The 19,478-nt window shown below is 43.5% G+C and overlaps 1 long non-coding RNA gene across 1 annotated transcript in view; it reads right to left on the bottom strand.

Annotated features, from left to right (window-relative positions):
- LOC138525783 (uncharacterized) overlaps window positions 1-19,478 on the bottom strand; it is a 112,229-nt gene that overhangs the window by 34,296 nt on the left and 58,455 nt on the right. Inside the window, exons 4-5 of the long non-coding RNA XR_011283428.1 lie at window positions 6,961-7,027; window positions 6,673-6,835 (exon numbers count right to left, since the gene is read on the bottom strand). This is a non-coding gene — a long non-coding RNA (uncharacterized lncRNA). The remainder of the gene's footprint in view (window positions 1-6,672; window positions 6,836-6,960; window positions 7,028-19,478) is intronic.

Genomic DNA, 19,478 nt, shown 5'->3' with positions numbered 1-19,478 from the left:
GCACTCCACAGTCAATGGTAGAAGAGGAAGAAAGGAACTGACCCAGCTGGATCTGCTGAGCACGGTTTTGTAAGAAAGATTTAATCCACACCCATACCATGTATGAATGCCCAAGTTACAGATCCTCTCCAGCAGGATCTGATGGTCGGCATTGTTGAAGGCCACCAACAGGTCCAGCAGGATCTGATGATCGACAGTGTTGAAGTCCGCCGACAGGTCCAGCAGGATCTGATGATCGACAGTGATGAAGTCCACTGACAGGTCCAGCAGGATCTGATGATCGACAGTGTTGAATGCCACCAAAAGGTCCAGCAGGATCCGATGATCGACAGTGTTGAAGGTCGCTGACAGGTCCAGCAGGATCTGATGATCGACAGTGTTGAAGGTCGCTGACAGGTCCAGCAGGATCTGATGATCGACAGTGTTGAAGGCCACCAACAGGTCCAGCAGGATCTGATGATCGACAGTGTTGAAGTCCGCCGACAGTTCCAGCAGGATCTGATGATCGACAGTGTTGAAGGACGCCGACAGGTCCAGCAGGATCTGATGATCGACAGTGTTGAAGTCCGCCGACAGTTCCAGCAGGATCTGATGATCGACAGTGTTGAAGGAGGCCGACAGGTCCAGCAGGATCTGATGATCGACAGTGTTGAAGGCCACCAACAGGTCCAGCAGGATCTGATGATCGACAGTGTTGAAGGTCGCTGACAGGTCCAGCAGGATCTGATGATCGAGAGTGTTGTAGGCCACCAACAGGTCCAGCAGGATCTGATGATCGACAGTGTTAAAGGCCACCAACAGGTCCAGCAGGATCTGATGATCGACAGTGTTGAAGGTCGCTGACAGTTCCAGCAGGATCTGATGATCAACAGTGTTGAAGGTCGCCGACAGGTCCAGCAGGATCAAGGCCCCTGTTTCTTTCTTATCTGCCATGAACCTAAAATTGTCCATGTTAGGTAAGATTGTCATAGTAATGATACATCTTCCTGACCTGTGTCAACCCCAGAACATTTTGCTGGTCTCGGGCCTTTTTTTTCCTCCTAGCTCAGTGAGTGGGAATCTTTTTCCACGCTCAGAGAGTTTTTTACTCTTTTTATGGGTGTCAATGTCAAGACTCTCCATAGTGTATTTTTAATTATATCCTCTTTGACAACTTTTGGCAAAACTTCCAAAACTTCCTATTGTTGCTGGGTTTCCCGTTGGGCTCCCCTTTTAAATGTCTCTGGCTAACCTTGTGAGAACTACAGTTCCCAAGGGTAGAAAAGATCTTTGGATCCCTTTTACATTGTATTAGGTGAAACCAACACCCCCCTACTTTATGCAGAGTGCCGGGAGATACAATGTATCCCCTTTCACACTAAAACTATAACAATTTACAGGGGCAAGCTTACCTTTAATGGCTGGTGGCAGTGATACCTTTTTACTAATTCGGTGCACTTTTAACGCAGGCTGTTTCCACAGCTGTGGTAAAGGCACCCTGTCGTCTTTTTTTACAGTTTTAGTGTTTCTTGTTCGTTCTCCTGACGTCCATGGGGGAAAATTCCTTTGTGTGATTTTTATCTTCGGCGGGAATCCTTTGGATTCCCCGCCCAGGCACCAGAGTGTCTGTGAGGGCAGGAAGGGAGTGAGGAGTCCACAACTCCTCCGCCCTTTGTCATCCACCTTACCTGAATGGGGACAAATCTCAGGCAGTCCTGAATGGACAGCCAACCCTTGTGGTAAAATGCAGGAAGAGAATGCAGAAGTTGTAGTGTAGTTCCTGTTAAATACTCCGAACCTGGAAGCTGAAGACAAGTCGACCACTAGAACCAAAACCGAAGAGGATGATGAACACATGAAGGCTGTATCAATTTCCAGAGACTGGAGAGCCTGCTGTATAATCGTAACCTACTGTTACCCTTCCTTCCAATCAATCTGTGAGTCCCGAACACAAAGACTCCTACCCAAAGGCTAGTGAGATCCACTAGTCTCAAGAAGACCCCCATTTTGAGCCATCCCACATTATGCTGTATCCTTGCAGGTCTGCAATACTGCAATACCCTGGGACGTCGAGCCATTGTGCATTGCACAGTCTTCTGAATTCCGAATCAAGCTGAAACTTTGGTGGTATCCTACTGGAACTCCAGATACATGAATCGAGTCCAGAAAGTCCCCTCAGATGACGAGAATCTGATCAGTGATGTTCAGTCTGCCTCCTAGCTCCTGAAAGGGTGCCAATACTACAGAGCCATAACCAGCCATGAGGAAACTCTTTCCTGGAGCCTTCTTCCTTGATCCCTGCTGCAAAAGCTCTTCCAAAGTCCTGTCTTCCGTCCTCCTGACAAACAAATCCACTGACCGGGTTTTCGGCTGCAGATCCTGAAGTCTTCCTGCTGCAACTCTTCTTCTGTGCCGAGGTACTGTTTTGGCTGGGGCAGTTTACCTACCTTGATCCTTTGTGATTTCTGTAAAGCTTTGGGGTGTTTTCTGTGATTGGGAGATCCCTCCTAGGGTGTCTTTCTTGATGTCCTTAGAACCTCAACTAACTTTGAAGTAAAGATACTTACTTTTTTGAATAGTCTTCCTCAGGAGCTCTGACTTTTCCTGCAACTGAATCCTATCCCACCCGCCTACTGCTGGCACCTAGACCACTAGGGTCCCTCTACGGCCTCTGAGCGAACTCATGATATAAAATAAGGGAAGGACTGGACAGGTAAAGGGTTTTGCCTTAAAAAGACTAACAAGTGTTCAAAAGTTACTTTTAAAATAAGTTGGTTGGTAACTGTAACTCTGAGACAGAAAAGGTACACAAGTTATTACTTACCTTAGAAATGTTCTGCCATTATGAAAAGTATATGCAACATCTTTATTTCCTTAGAAATTGTTTTGCCATTCTTATAGAAAGTAGATGTAGGGTTATATTACTCACCTGTGATTTGGTTGTGCCTCTTCCCAAAAGTAATGCTGTTGGTTTCAATTCACTATGACTGTTAGGATACATGTATTAGTGTCCCCAACTGGGTTTTGCTTCCCCTTACTTGCTGTTAGTCTGTCCAGAACATGGCTACACTAGATGTTAACTACCTAGAATAACCTTGGGTCATTCATAAAGTGTAACATTGGGTTTTGGTTTCCCTGGTCTGTTTTAGACAGACACAAAAACAGTCTTAGGTTTACACCTACCTTTAAGTTGCTGATAGCTCCTTTAAAAAGTGTATAGGTTTTACTTACATTGGGCCTCAATACGAGGTGGGCGGTAAGGGATTACCGATACCGGTAAGGGCACCGGTACCGGTAATCCCTTACCGCCCTATTACGAGTTCCCTTTGCGTGTCCCCCCTTGACGCCTGGTTTTTACCAGGCGTTAAGGACGGGACCCGCAAAGGGATTTTGGTGCTAATATGGTACCGCAATTTGCGGTATCGTTATTAGCGCCTTCCCCATTCCCATTGAACCCCTTGGGGGCTCAAATGGGGAAGGGCCCTGGTGAATGAGGAATTACCGCCCTCGCCAACCGTGGAATGGGGCGGTAATAGCTCCATTCACCAGGGCGGAGTCGGTAAGGATTTGGAGGCAGCCATGGCGCTAATAGCGCCATTGTTACCTCCAAACTCCTAATGAGGCCTATTGAGTTAAATGTGTGCCATCCTAAAATAAGTTTGAAGATTTCCATCTGTGAATCACTGATCTTAAAAAGCACCTGTAATAGATGTATACATCCTTAGGTTTTACTCACCTAGTGTAACTGTGTGTTATCACAAAGGTAGTTATAGGTTTTTACTGTTCCTGGAATAAGTTTTCCACTATTCTGAAAAGTATACTCTCCAGTTGACTTAATATGTGATTTTTTGCTGAGCGTCACGGGACAACTGTTAGGGTCTATTAACCTTGTATTGCGAAAGGTAATCAGAAAGTAACCATTGGGTCTACTCCCCAAGAATAGGTGTGTCATATACCAAATGTGTCAAGAAAAACTGAGTCCCCTAGAAATACTGTTAGGTGTTCTAAATAAGGCCTATGCTTTGGCATTTGCACCTTAAAGCATGGTGTTGTGTTTTTATAATTATGGTACATATAATAAGATAGTACTTACTGACCCAATAATCTCTTGGTCTGCTTATATATGAAATAAACCCTGTATTTGTACAATAAATAGTGTATCAGTGTTTCTTTGGACCATATCTATAATACAGTGTCATTGTGCTGATGTTACAGCCCTCTCTCCATCCTAAAATAAGCCTGGCTGCTCTGTCTATGCTACCATGAACTCAGGTGGTACAGCCTTATACTAAGAGTGGAGTCTTGTACTGTCTCAGTTGAATGGTTTTACTTAGCCCTTAGTTGGACGTCAGAAAAACTGTCCTAACAGTCCATCACTGACAGGGTCATTAGTTCTGTGCTACACAAAGTCCTGAAACCGAGCTGAGCTGTGTCCAGCAGATTGCTTGTCTCAACAGCATTTTGTATTTGGGAGACAACCACCCTTTCCAATTGTTTGTAAAGGAAGGGCAGTTGAGAAATCGGATGATAATTTGACAACTCAGAGGGCTCCAATAGTGGTTTCTTTAGCAGATGCATAATCACTGACCGTTTCCACGAGAAATAACCCCAGAGGACAGTGAAGCATTAAAATTAGAGAGCATATGGTTCGTGTAAGATTGGCTTATCTCCTGAGTTATTTTCAAGGGGACAGTGTTCAGGGGTGAAGCGGAACATTTAGCAGTTACCAGAAGATGTGTAATAGTACTGTGGCTTAATTCTGTAAATTCCATCATAATCATGTTGTGTACGTGCTTAGGTGTTTCAGTACCTTCTTGAAGTGACTTATTAACTGAATTTGTGCGGGACAACTCTACTCCAATCTTCTCAATCTTGCCCCTGAAATATGTGGCTAGTTGCTCCAAAAAGAGTTGTGAAGAGGTGAAAGCTGTGCCGCTAGTATCTTTGCAAAGCTCTTTGACTACCTAAAATATCTGCTTTAAGGAGTTAGGGGATGTGTTGATTCTGTGGCCATAGGAGGCTTTCTTTGCATTAATTATTTCCTTTTTACAGACAGATGGAATTTGCTGAAGAGGGTGCAGGTCTTTCCTCTTTTCTGAGCATCGCCGTTTCCTCTCCAAGCTTCTAACCTTTCGTCGTAGGAGGTTAAGTTCACACGTGAACCATTATTGCTTTTACGGGTGGACTAGGCATTGCCTACATAATGTCAGAAGGGCTAAGCTATCAATTGTGGCTAGGAGTTCAGACTCGAGAGAACCTAGTAAGTGGTTCCGGTTGTTACTCTCATTTAGAGAGTTTGGAGCTGGGAGGTGGTTGAACAAGTCCAAAACGGATTGTTTAGTGACCCTCCTCCAATTTCAGGAGGGGACTCGTGGAAAAGGGGCATTCAAAGTGCCTTGGCTGTGGTATTTGGAAAGGGATATTGTAATGATCGGTCCAGGATAGCATTAATGGCAGAGCAGACACTATATCCCGCGTCCATACAAGTATTTGGTCGAGCGCGTGCCCAACCTTATGTGTAAGAAAAGCAATTATAGGCATGAAAGCTCATTTCTGTCCAGAAATTAAAATCGACTAAGACAACCTGCTTAGTGTCTTTGAGAAAGAGGTTTAACACCCGATCAAAGAGCTCATCAATAAAATAAATTAAGCTTAGGGCCAGAAGGCCTGTAAAGTAAGATAACATGAATCAGTTCATTAGGACCGGCTTTAAATTGAAGCGGTAAGAACTCAGTCCCTGAATCCTCTGGGCCAGTCAGAACCGACACTGCCAGGTCATCTCTAAATATAACAACTAAACCCCCACCAAGTTTCATTGGTCTGAATCTAGATATACATCTGTAATTCTCTGGAGTCAAGACTGAATGCATTACAGGGTTATCCTCTTGAATCCAACATTCCGAAAGGCCTCTCCCAGGGCAGCCTTGATCGGGCAGCCAGCAAAGGGCAGACACAAAGGGTGATTTCCTGTTTGCCTACTTGCCTGGCACCCAGCACTGCTCAGCAACCCCCAGACCCATATAGTCACAGACAATATGGCAAGAGATGCCACTGAGAAATGTTGCCATTGTGAGATGTTGCCAATGTGAAATTTTTCCATGGTGGGATTTCTGCCATTGTGGGGTCTTTTAATAATACTAGTTAAACAAACAAGCGGGAACAAGACTTCATCGCTACTAAGGATTCATTGAGTCCCTAAAAACATTAGGACCACTGTGACACTTTACCACATATCAATGTAAGAATGCTTTAGAAAGCACAAAAATACAAATTTATTATAATTAAATTCCATACTGAACAATTGTCCGACTAGTACATGCATTCATCTAAACATTTAGGGGGTAATTCATGGATTATTTGCGCCGAAAAAAACAGGATTTGTGCGCCATTCTGCCCGCAAATCCCCATTTGTTAAACTGGGATTTGCGAACAGAATGGCGCACAAGTCCTATTTTTTTTCGCGCAAGTAATCCATAAATTGCCCCCTTAATCTACTCTCAACTGTTTTTTTACAACCTAATAGTACAAATGTGTACACATACTCTACAATAAACGCACTCAATGCCTAAGTACATCCTAATGCCTACGGGGTATCTGTGTATACTCTTGTGGTTACATCTATACAAAAAAACAATTCCATACATTGCTATAATGTCCTTTTTTAGTAGAAAAGTTCAAAACAGCCTTACTCACTGTTATATTGTCCCTTATGTGATTCTTCTTAACAGAGCAACTCGCTGCTATGATGTTCCCATACATGTTTCAGTCCTTCTCGCTTTATTATGCCTTCTTCTTCTTCAGGGGATAATGTCATAGAATAGTTGTATTCCTTTCTTATATAGAGTTTCAACAGATGCTGTATAACAATATACAAAAAATATATACATATTTTCAAATTAATAACTGAAAAAAACCTTAACCGCATTAAAATATATTATTGTACATCAATAAATTGCAGGTTAAAATCAAACTAACACCTACCCATTGGAGTTTGATTCCCTCTCGTGTATTGTAAGAAATATCTTTACATCCTTCAGTTTCAATCAGTCTGGCAGGAGAGAGACATAAATTAGCTATAATGTATACGTTGTTCGTCTCTAAGCTCTACATTATTTTACCAAATTGTATTTTTGACTTATGTTCATTAATAAAATCCATATTATTCTGAGATATTTTGTAACCCTCGGGGAGGCCTTGTGCCTGACTTGTGGTACAGCCTGTAGAATTTGAGAATAGAACCATCCACTCCTGTTCTGTGTCTTTACTTTCAGGTTATTTACCTGCATTGGTAAAAACAAAACAAAAATAACATACTAGAATTAGGAAACGTTTCCCCTTAGTTCATCTCCTTCCTCTACTTAGCTGCTGCTTAAAGCTATTTCTTACATGATCACAATGGCTAAAAGCTTACTGCAGCACTGACCCCCATTCAATCGTATCATTCATTCCATTGCAATCACCTTTGAGTCTGAATTTCAGCGTCTGTTCCAGTTTAGATAATGTCATTCTATTTCTTTGCATGACATTGCCCTTTACTTGTTGCAGAATCACACAATTAAAATCAGTACATTTATGTTCTGCGTCTCGGAAATGTTCCACCATAGATGCTGACAGTATAAGTGTGATAATGTATGATTTTGTTCAATCATGCATGCTTTAATTGCTCTCTCTGTTTTACCCATGTATTTTATTCCGCAGGAACATGTGATCCAATATATGACCATTTTGGAATCACAATTAGTAAAGTGCTTGAGTTGCCAGGTTTTATTCAGTCCCAGTTCTATTTCTTTTGTTTTGATTACACATTAATGTAAGGTGTAATCTGTTTTTCCCTCTAATCGCGGACCCCGCGAAGTGTGACTGCAAAGTGTGGAGCAGTGTTCTCGCTGCCTGTGCTGTGCTTTGGCTCCTCTTGCTTCCTGCTGCAGCTTCAAAACACTATGTTTCCAGCAAAGCGTGACTGCAAAGTGTGGACTTGTCTGCAGTCTGCGGTTTCAGGGAAATGGATGAGGTCGAGGACAGCAGTGCAATCCATAAAGAAATTAAAAGGTGGATGAAAAGTCTCTGACTGTGAGTACTAGGGCTGATCCCCCTGTACTTGGGACATAGTACCTGTCGGCGACTCCACCCCCTATCCTTTGACTAAGGTGATCCCACTTCAGCCAATATCTACTGTCCTGAAAACAATGAAAGGCACCAAGAAGTGGTATAATCATATGAGCAAGCAAATCTCCTCCCTCGTATGTGCAGAAACTCCTAGGGGATCTCCGCTAATGAGATAGCCCTCTATATTGGATAAATCTAAGATCCCTGTCTTCTTTCCCCTATGAAAGATTAAATCACTGATTGAAATAAGCCAAACTAATGCATGGGATGATGTCACAGGGGCTGACTTCACTCCGCCCATCCTGGTTGAAATCACAGTAGCCAGGATTTGGGGACTGGTCCTCAGAGACGTAGAGCACAGACTGAGCTTTTCTCTAATGTAGGGAGGAATACACCGGGAGAAAGAAATCAGAGACTCCGCTCAACAGATGGAGAGACTAAGCACATCTCCTCGGATGTTTGAAACTCAAACCCAGTTAAGTTTGTAGGATAGTAGTATTGCAGACATAGGGGAGGACTATGAGGAGGTAGAGGAGCTGCTCCACTATGTCTTGACCCCCCGGATGATCCCCTGCTGGAATCAGAGAACAGCAACTCCACCTCCATTCCTTTGATGGAGCTAAACATTGTTCTACGATCTTTTATTTGGCTGTTTGACACGTCATCTACGAAATCAGGGGAAATACTCCTGTCATGGAGGAAATCCATACTCTATTGGACGAGGGTGGAAAGCTTAAATTGGACATGGCCACAGCCAAGGAGGATGAAACTTCTGCACACAGCATCGGTCGCACAGACGGCCTGGACAAGGGCACACTCAAAGTAAACACATCAGAACCTCCCACTACCAGTAGTTCTTGTCAGTCTGTCTCCGATCGGGCTACAGTAGAGAGCTCAAGGATCTCTGTTAAGGACATGGTAGCGGGGGGAGGGACCTCTCACACTAAATCTATGCCCCAGCAGAAGAAAAAATGGGGCTCACACACATTTCTAAGAAACATGTTTCACGCAAATAGTAATCTGAGGGCTCTGGAGACCAAAAGAACTAAACCCAGTGTGCCAAAGGTAAACACAAACATACCTACTGGACTTACCATGGATAAGAACATACAAAAGCCAAAGTGCAAAGTCCTTTCACAAACATGGTTCTCGCAACACAAGGGACCAAATCAACTCCGAATTGTCAGAGAAGAAAAAGGCAAAGAGTGTTTCCAACCCTAATCACGTGATGCGTCCGCAAGCTAGTGCTTCCAACCTGAATTGCACGACCAGCCCGCAAGCTAGTGGAAGAGGTGCAGTGGACAATCGTCAGCCATATGCACCAAGGGGGTCTCCGCAGGCATACCCAAAATCTATGGCTCCATTTCCCAAGCCCTTGACATTTGAATCAGTCTTTGAAGAGGAACAAAATATTCCACTGAACGGGCGAGAAAAATTTTCAATGCTCTCTTCAATACCACACCTCTCCTCTCAAGACCTGAAATGTGCACATATGAGTGACCGATTATGCTTAGGTAAGTGCACCATGGACTTCTCATCAAAATTGATTGAAGATCTGGTCTACACATACCAAAAGAGCATTCAAATTGGCTTTGAATGCCACTACGCCGATTTGGGACAGAAGCACTCCAACCACCCGCAGCAGAATTTAACGGTGACGTGTCATTTTGACTATGACCGACGTTGGCCCACTAATGAATCCTATCCAGACGCAGGGTGGAGATGGCTGGCAGGAACCCTGCCCCCGATCCCAGCCCTCCGACCTGGCTTCTAGATTGAACCAATTGTGCTAGAATACACAAGGTTTCAACTCTTTTCTACAAGAAGAAAAAGGAAGTAAGCTATCATTTTATGACATCCTTATTTTTCAAGATACGTGGTTGCTGGAGAACCCTGTGATTGATGGCAGGAAGATCAACAATAAACATGCCATAAAAGGGTTGTGGGACCGTCCCATGGGCGGTCTGCTCACAGTTCTGGAACTGGCCATGTAAAACCGTGAATCTTCTGGCAACAGTGATTACAGAAAGCTTAACTTCTCCAATCACTAAAATGCTAATAATTAAGATTTACTTTAATTCGTTATCATCCCCCTTTGAGGAGGTGCTTGAGGAATTGGAGAATTTGCTGATGAAATGGTGTGCTTTGTTCCCCCTCCCTCCTATTATAATAGGGGGGACTTTAACTGTGCTCGGTCACATTGGAGGGTGAAGGTTTTGAGAAGGAATCATCCACTACATTAAGTCTCGCAGTGAGTGGGAGAAAGAGAGGGGCATGCAGAAGGGAGTGGTCACAGTTTTTATCTAGTTGGAGATTCACTCATTCAAGTCAACCCTTTGGGGAAAAACGGGTTAAGATACCAAAATGATAGAACCATGGTGCTGCCTCCACAATTGACTACATATTTTTAAAAAAAGTTAATCAGAGAATGATACATGAATTCAAACTTGAGGTGGCGTCATTGAGCGATCACGCTAGGCTCTGCCTCACATTGAGTGGGGGAATAATGGGGGTAGTTAATAGGGATGGGCCAACAAATCAGTTAATCTCCAGCAAAAGAGTTCGGAAAATAGTGAAGGCCAACAAAGTCAATCACAAACTTGACCTTTGGTGGGCGGAACTGTCTGAAGATCAACGCAATGATCTGACTATCCCTTTGCAATTTTCCAATATTCTATCCAAATTGGGCTCCTTGGGACTGGTGAGTTCTTGGCTTAAGAAACACAGACTCAAATTGTATAGTGCGAAAAATCAAACTCTTTTCAAGAAGTTGGTTGACAAAGACACTCGAGCAATCTGGAGGATCCTGAATGGCACTCATGACAAACAGGCAAGCGAACAATCATGCTGTGTATCAGAGGCCGAGTGGTGTGAGTACTATACATTATAATTCTCAGGGCATAATTGCACCACGGGCGCTAGATCACACCACAAATCCCGAGACATGGAAGTCCGATTTTGACACTACATACATCAGCATGGCAATTAAACAACTTAAGAATTCTTGGGCATGGGTTCCGGACAGGGTGTCTAATCAATTTTCGAAGGGGAATCCGGTTCTCTATTCAGACATCCCACTCAGACTTTTTCAGTGTATTTCCAAGGGTATGGACTGCACAGAATCCTGAAGAACAGCAACTGTAATTCCTATCTTTAAAGGCGGCGAGAGATCAAGTTCAGCCAACTGCAGACCAATTGCTCTGATAGATTTGGCTGCTAAAATATTTGCCAAACTGGTGCTGAAGGACCTGTGTAAGTGGATAGAGTGGTGAGACAGGGATGTGTAGTGGCCCCAACTATCTTCTATCTGTACTTAGCTGACCTATGGAAGGAAAGCCTGGTATGGGGTGGGTATGTCCCTAGATGGTAAGACCTACGGGTGAATATCATTGCTTACGTTGATGATCTGATACTAATGGATTACAACCCGACAGGCCTTTAGAGGGTCCTTGATGGTGTCCACGCCTTTCTGGTGATAAACCATCTGAAAATCAACCCAGCGAAATCCTACGCTGTGACGTTTACAACCAAACACTCACGCGGTAGATATACATGACAAGTAAATCAAACAGCAATAAAGCAAGTTACCAGTATAAATTATCTAGGCTTCCCGATCTCTACAAAGTAACGTCTTAAAACCCAAAAGGGGAGGATGGAGGGGGAAACTTAATGCATCTATTAGTCTGATGAAAATACTAAATGGGAACCTCTGTCCTAATCAAGCTATACAAACTTAAGATAATAACAGCAATATTGAATGGATGTGAATTAATACTCTTTGTGGATCGGTCCTTCCTAGATCACCTAGAAAGCAAAATATGGAAGACAGTGCTGAATCTTCCAAAATCTACTTGGATGAGTGTAATTAGATTAGAACTGGGTTTGACATCATAGTGGGCACGACACATTGTCCATACTAACCAAATAAGGGAATGTGAAGAACAGTCACTGGCCTTCTATGTAAAATAAAGTATGCAAACTGTCTCTGGTCATAAATAATTTCTGGCAACATTTTATAAAAATTGCAAGACCTTTATAATTATGATACAACTGGAGAACAAAGACAGCCCCTTTGTCATAAAAAACAAAATAAAGCAGTCGGAAAGAATGTCTGATTATGAGGATCTTGGCAGGTTGCAATTATATAAAAACAATCAAGACCTTCGTACCCCGTCATATGAGCTAAAACCTTACATACAAAAATGCACCTCCCGAAGCACAGGGATCTTTATCTAAGATATCATCTGAATTCTTTCCTGATGATGGAAGTCGTGGGGCCAAAACGTCAGATTTGTAGAGAAATGTGAGGCTGCCGTGCATGTGGCCTAGATCCGATTGAATCCCTGTTTCATTTGGTCTTGGAATGCTCAGCATTACAAGACAAAAGAACCCGTCTCCTGGGAGACATTACCCACTCGATCACCCGGGTATTTTCAGATAACCTTTGGGTAAGACTCATGATGACTACGAATGAGAGTCTAATAATTGCCCTCACGACCTTGCTGACACATATATTTCTGGAACTAAAAAACAAAATCCTGCATGGAGATGCAGAGTGTCAGAGCGAACTGGGAGGTCGAGGAACCCACCCACGGGCCCTGACGGGTTTAGGATGGTGTGACTTATGAGTGACAAGGAGGACAGTCTTAATTTATGTTACAGCTTATCCTCGAATAGGAATACGGAATTTGTGTGGTAATGGATCCACTCCTATGACAGTTTCATGGATAACTCTAGTATATGATTGAGCTATGTTTGCAATATATCTAATTTCTGTTTGTCGCATGATAATGTGCATTTGTTTTCATTTTATTGTAGTGTATAAGTTTATTGTATAAACTAAACACACTGTTTCTTTTTAAATAATAATAAAAAAGAAATTGCACGTTACACATTTTCCGCACAGGAAATGTGCTCTTATTCTTTCTAGGCTCCCAGATCTAATTCTTGGTAATGATCCTTGTGCTTGTCTTTTATTGGTCTTGTTATGTTTGATTACTAAATCACGAAGGCTTGTGCTCATTTTGTCAGAAAATTGGAGTTACTCGTGTTCAGAATGTGCCAGTTCTTTTGATACGTTTTTGAATTGTGTAAGAGAGTGTAGTATAAGTAGTAACTCCCACCATAGGTATGTTGTTCTCTTTTAAGTTTTCCTCTTTGGGTTCCAGTAAAGATGACCTATTGTTGTTGCCTTCTCTTCCAGCTATATTCTTGAATTAATGCTCATTATAGCCTATATGTGTACCTTTGTGTTCTATATTAATGGCAACTTCTTTATATTATTTTTTGGGAGTGCATTATGCCTCAGTCGTAAACATTGTACAAAAGTAAGATTTTCTTTTATATGTTTTGGATGGTGGCTGTTTTTTTATGTAATAAGGCATTTGAGATATTTCCACTGTGAGATCATGTCACTGTGAGACTTTACCACTGTGAGACTTTACCATTGTAAGATTTTGCCATTGTGTGATTTTACAACAGTTAGAATTTGCCACTGTGAGATTTTGCCACTGTGACACATTTGCCACTTCGGGGGTTTGCCACAGTGAGGTTCTGCCACTGTGGGTTTTTGCAATTGTAAAGTTTTGTGTCTGTGTGATGTTGCTGCTGTGAGACTTTGCCATTGTGACTCTTGCACTGTGGAATATTGCCATAGTGGGGTTTTTGACACTGTGATATGGTGCCACTGTGGGGTTTTTTCAAATGAGAAATGCTAGCAAAATGAGATTCTGCAACTTTGAGATATTGCCAGTCTAAGATTTCACCACTGTGATATTTTGCCATTTTGAAATTCTACAACACTGATATTTTAACACGACCAGGCCTAGCCATTGTGAATTCATGCCAGTGTGTGTTTTTGCCACCATACAATGTTACCACTGCAAAACTTTATCATTGCAAGATATTGCCACTGAGATGTTTTGCTACTGAGAAAACAGCGAGGACAATCAACCAAGACTTCTACCACAGTGATATCTTAACACTGTCAGACCATGGTTTTGTGAGTTCATGCCATTGAGCGATTTTACCACCTCGTGATTCTGCTACAGAGACATTTTTCCACTTTGGAATTTTACCACTGTGAGGTTTTTGCCATCGCCAGAGTTTGCCACTGTGATGCTTTTCTGATAATATTTGTATTCAATACTCTCCCACTATAATCCACCACCAATTATATAGTCTGTCACTTTTAGTCGGGCACGGCACACCATAGTTGATCGGATAGTATACTCCAGTGAGACTTGCCTGCTGTTGTTACTGTGCCACTGCCATATCGCGTCGCTGAGATTATGTCCACTGATTTTGTGCACAGCAACACTATCCCAGGTATAATCACGTCCAGTAAATGTTGTGTCCCTGTGATACTGTGACCCTGAAATATTTTGCCCCTGCAATACTTTGCCCCTACACTATTCTTTCCCCTAAGATATACTCGTGAGGTATTGTATCCCTGTGGTACTGCACCACTGCACTAATGCACCCCTGTGATATGGCACCCCCTTACATTGCATCCTCCCACACTACTCCCCTGTGATATCTTTAGCCCAGAGACACCTTAAGCCCTGTGATCCCTGTGTCATTGATATTATCCTCTATCCAACAAAATACAAACAGCTAGTTTGGACAGTCCCAACAAAATGCTAACTAAATATTACTGGCTGTGATGTCAAACAACGAGGACAATCAACCAAGAAAAGAAAGTACCGCTCATGACCTTGTGTTCAAAGTGGGTACTTCCCAATGTTTTGTTTCAGGGGAACCAATTGCGAGTGGGGATGGAAACTAAAAGCTATATCGCAACAAGGCGACTGGTTACCCCTACCTCACCAGCACACCTGCTAACAGTAGTACTCTCCCATGGCTGAATAACCTACAGCATTATATCATACACAAAATCCTTTTCTTTACAGAACTTAAATAAGAGACTCACTGTATTCTAAAAAGCAGATTTGTTAGAAATGGTTGTACCACATCACCTACCTACCCCAAGAGACCAATTTGTTTTTTGATATTTGTAATGTTTGATCTAATCTTTGGTAATTGTTACCATTGATTCGAATGAATTGTAGTATGTAGTTATAGTTGTATGTATACATTTTTACTATGGCATATGCAATTTGATGAAAATAAAATGAATACTTTTCTATTTTTGTATAGAAAAGGTTTTTGTGGATGCCCAAAAACACAAGCAACAACTCAACCAACCAGCCAACTCCAGAAACAACCACAAGATTTAACAAATTCACACACATTTTAAAAGAAAAATGTCCTAACCTAGTGAAGCACGAAAACAAAGCTGGATTGCCAGTATACCCTTTCCCATCAGACATCACCCAAGAGACACCTGCAGAATACTTTCGGAACCTCATGAACCATTCGCTGACAAAATGAGCCATACCACAAAGTTTCAAAGCGGTACACATTAATCCACTCCTCAAATACCCTTGGGAAACACTGAAGACTTAACCAACTGCCGGCCTATTTCAAACATCCTTTTCTTGGCGAAACTACTAGAAACCTACTTATACAAGCAAATCCTGAAATATGTGGAAAGCATCCTGACACTAGAACAGGCACAAGTCTGTTTCAGACCCATGAGAGGAATTTAATCAGCACTACTATTCATCTGGGATGACCTAAAAAGTAACTCCAACTCCAACATCACCTCAGAAATAATTCTACTAAAGCTTTCAGCATCCTTCAACACAGTCCAACACTAAACAAAAAACAAAAGACTTCAAGAAATAGGGATCAGGAACACGACTTTGCTATGCATAAAGTCCTTCCAAACAGAAATAATGGACACAACCTGGCTACAGCCTTCAGCTCAGCACAACACACACCAACCTGGGGGATTCTACCACAAGGTACATCCTTCTTGCCACTACTCTTCAACATCTACATGACCCGACTCATCAAACTTATCAAAAGATATGGACTCACTTGCTACACCTACAGATATGGCATGCATGGACGTCATTGAGGCTTTGAAACAGTATATTCTAATTCTATGACAAGTCCAGAGGCGAGCATTATGCTTTTCTTCTTTATTACTGCCAAACACAGCAATTCAAATTACAATTTTTATTTCATAAACTTTTCTTTTTTTTTTTTTAAATGAACTTTTTTAAAGAACATCTGAGAGTAAACAGTCTCAAACTGGGGCTACAGTACAACTCCCATGAGGCTCTCTGCTATCTGTAGTCCCTACCTCAGTCTCGCCCTCCAATGATAGTGCCCCCAACTGGTATAAACTCCTCTTGGATACAGGTGTCTTCCTCTTCTTTTTTGCTGCTGGGCCCAGATAAGTGACATTTTGCTTCCATTCCAGTCAGGCAAACGTTAGACTACATTTAGCATACTCAGCATTCTCAGTGGGCTGCGCGTGTAATAGACACTTCTAGCCATGTTAAGCGGTATATGGTATAATATTTCAAGCGACCGTTTATTATTCAAGCGCAGCGTTCTGAGGAAAGCGCGTGTGTAATTCCAAACTCCCAGTTATTTTACACTCGCATTCTCGTGCGCAGATCCACGCGAATAGAGTCAATATACTTAACGTGATACACGGAGGGGAAACGGCCCGTGTGCGTCATCTCTAGCGTTTGGGCTAGTTTCCCCTCCAGCATCCATCAGCCGTCATACGTGATCATCCGGAAGCGAGCCGACAGTCGAACACGGCTGCGGCGTCGTTCATTGCAGGCTCTGCGCAAGCGCATGCATGCGCATCCGCACGCACAGAGGCCATTTCAGTTTTCCTCATATATTAACGGCCACGCAGCTCACAAACACCTGGGGTTTCTCCTCGTAAGGTTCACGCTCCCAACCAGAGGCATCATAAAAATGTTTCAAAAAAGTTAAAAAGAAGGGGGATTAAGATAGACTGAGTAGCAAATAGAAGTGCTACATACTGACCCTTTCAAACGGCTGCTGAGCTGAGAGGTCAGGAGAGTTTCCATCGATTCCTGAGTGAATACCACTCATAGGAATTACAGAAGGGTGTCAGACAGAAGCCAAGAATACTGGGAGGAATACGAGGAGCAGGAGGAGGAGCTGCAGGAGGAAGAGAGGGATCTATACCTTAGTTTCAAAAAAGTCCTAGGGGACTCCCTTGCCAGAGCAGTAGCTCAGGGAGTACAACCCATTCAGGAGAGATTGTCAGCTCTCGAGAATATTTTGGGCAGTAATTCTGGTTTACAAGATCCTGATGAGGGGACCTCCACTAAGCCTCTGGATGACTCTAATAGGGGGTGTAAAGTAGCCCGGAAGAGGAAACACTCTTCTACCCCCCCACCCACCCCGGGTTCAATTAAGGTGACTCGAGAGAAGCCCCTGGAGGCAGCTGATGCGTTCCTCAGACTAAAAGACGCCTTCATGGCCAGATGAGCTATGCCCAGCCTCCCCCTCTGCCCCAGGGGAGGAAAATATAGGGAATGCTGCTTCGACATCAGAAGAGTTTGATCATGAAGAAGAGGATGACGAGTCTCAAATCATGGATAAGGTACCAGATCATCCCAAAGCAGCAGGTACCACCCAAGCCAGCATAGTGGAAGGTATCCCAGAAGACGCTATTTCTGATATGTTTGAACCGGACTCAATCCATCATCTGTGATCCACTGAATATACCCCGTCACCTAGAGTGGCAGCCTACATGGCCAAATGAATAAGGAAGCCACTAGAGAAGGAGACAAGGTTTAGACTTAGAGCCAAGTGCCCCAGGCCGGAGCTCAGCGGCAAAGCATCGGAGACTCCCGAGCTAGACTCCAAAATGCTCTCCTTTGTCTCCAAAGCGAGCAAGGACCTCAGGGAAGACATGGACCGCGCTTGGAGGTCCTGCCAAGACAAGGTTCTTGACCTATCAGGCCCTATTGCAAAAATAATGGACTTGGCAGAAAGGTCCAAAGATACGGGAGAACCGGTGGACCCCAACATCCTTGCGAACTGGGCACAGCGCGCTGTTTGCATGCTCGGAAACGCTAACTCAGCCATGTCGGCAGAGAAAAGAAAGTCCATGCTACTTAAGATAGACGCCAAGCTAGGCGATCTAGCCTCGTATGAGGCAGGACAGGGCCCCCAGGGACTCCTCTTCAGCGACACCTTTGTAAAAGAAATTAGTAGTTTTGTGGGCACCTATGCCGCTCTAGAGAAAGCTCAGGCTTCGATCAAAAAAGTATTCCCCGGATGAGTTTTTGCCAGGGCCGGTCGATTCAGAGGCCGTTCGACCGGCCACTTCAACACGCCCAGAAGGCCGCAAGGACCCAGGGCCCAGTACTGGGAGACACGCCAGCAAGACGCGTTCTTCCCGAATTGAGGTAGAGGATTCAGAGGAAGAAGAGGAAGAGGCTATTTCAGACACCAAGGCAGCAATCCAGGTGAGAGAGCGCAGTGCGAAATACCCACCAGTGGGGGGCAGGACACAGCTATTTATGCACAATTGGCGAGAGCTTTCGTCAGATGCCTCGATTCTCCAGACAGCGCAGGGCTATCAGCTAGATTTCATGAGCTTTCCGGTCCAGGAAAGACCTCCGCCACGCATTATAAGCTTGGAGGAAGAGAGGCAGTTACTAGACATAGAGATTAAAGCACTAGCGGAGAAACAAGCGATAGAAAGAGCGCAGCCTCACTCACTAGGTTTCTTAAGCAACATGTTTTTAGTGCGCAGGAAAGGGAAGGTGCGGCCGGTAATCAACTTAAAGGAGTTGAACAGCTGTCTAGTTTACAAGCACTTCAAGATGGAAGGAATCCATCTCCTGGCCGACTTGCTCCGAAAGGAGGATTGGCTAATGCGGCTAGATCTGAAAGATGCGTATCTGACCATTCCCATAGCACCGCAATACCAGCACTTCCTCCAGTTTACATTGAGAGAGCAGACGTGGCAGTTCAAGACGCTTCCATTTGGCCTCGCCTCAGCCCCCTGGGCTTTCACCAAACTGATGAGACCCCTCGCGGCAGCGCTGAGGGACAAAGGGCTGCGAATGATAGTATATCTAGACGACATACTATTCATGGCCGAATACAAGCAGAGACTACAGCAACAAGTGCAATGGGCGATATCACTAATATCGAGTCTAGGGTTCCTAATAAACTACAAAAAGTCAGAGCTGTCTCCATGCAAGAGAATAGAATTTCTAGGCTTTATGATAGACACAAGGAAAGCCACCTTAGAATTGCCTATGGCAAAGATCAGATCAATAAAGCGAGATCTGAAATCGACTCTGAGGAAGACGGTTATATCGCTTCGGAATCTAGCCAGGATAGTTGGATTTCTAGCGGCATCCATCCAAGCGATTTTCCCGGGTCCCCTTCACTATCGAGCTCTGCAAAGACTCAAGATAAAGTATCTATGCAGGGGGCGGAGGTATCACCAGTTAGTTACTCTAGACAAGGAGAGC

The sequence above is a fragment of the Ambystoma mexicanum genome, chromosome 7p (genome assembly GCF_040938575.1).
Source record: "Ambystoma mexicanum isolate Mex_15411 chromosome 7p, UKY_AmexF1_1, whole genome shotgun sequence".
NCBI lineage: Eukaryota > Metazoa > Chordata > Amphibia > Caudata > Ambystomatidae > Ambystoma > Ambystoma mexicanum.
The sequence above is the reverse complement of the archived record's forward strand: the minus strand, read 5'-3'. Positions and strand labels throughout refer to the sequence as shown.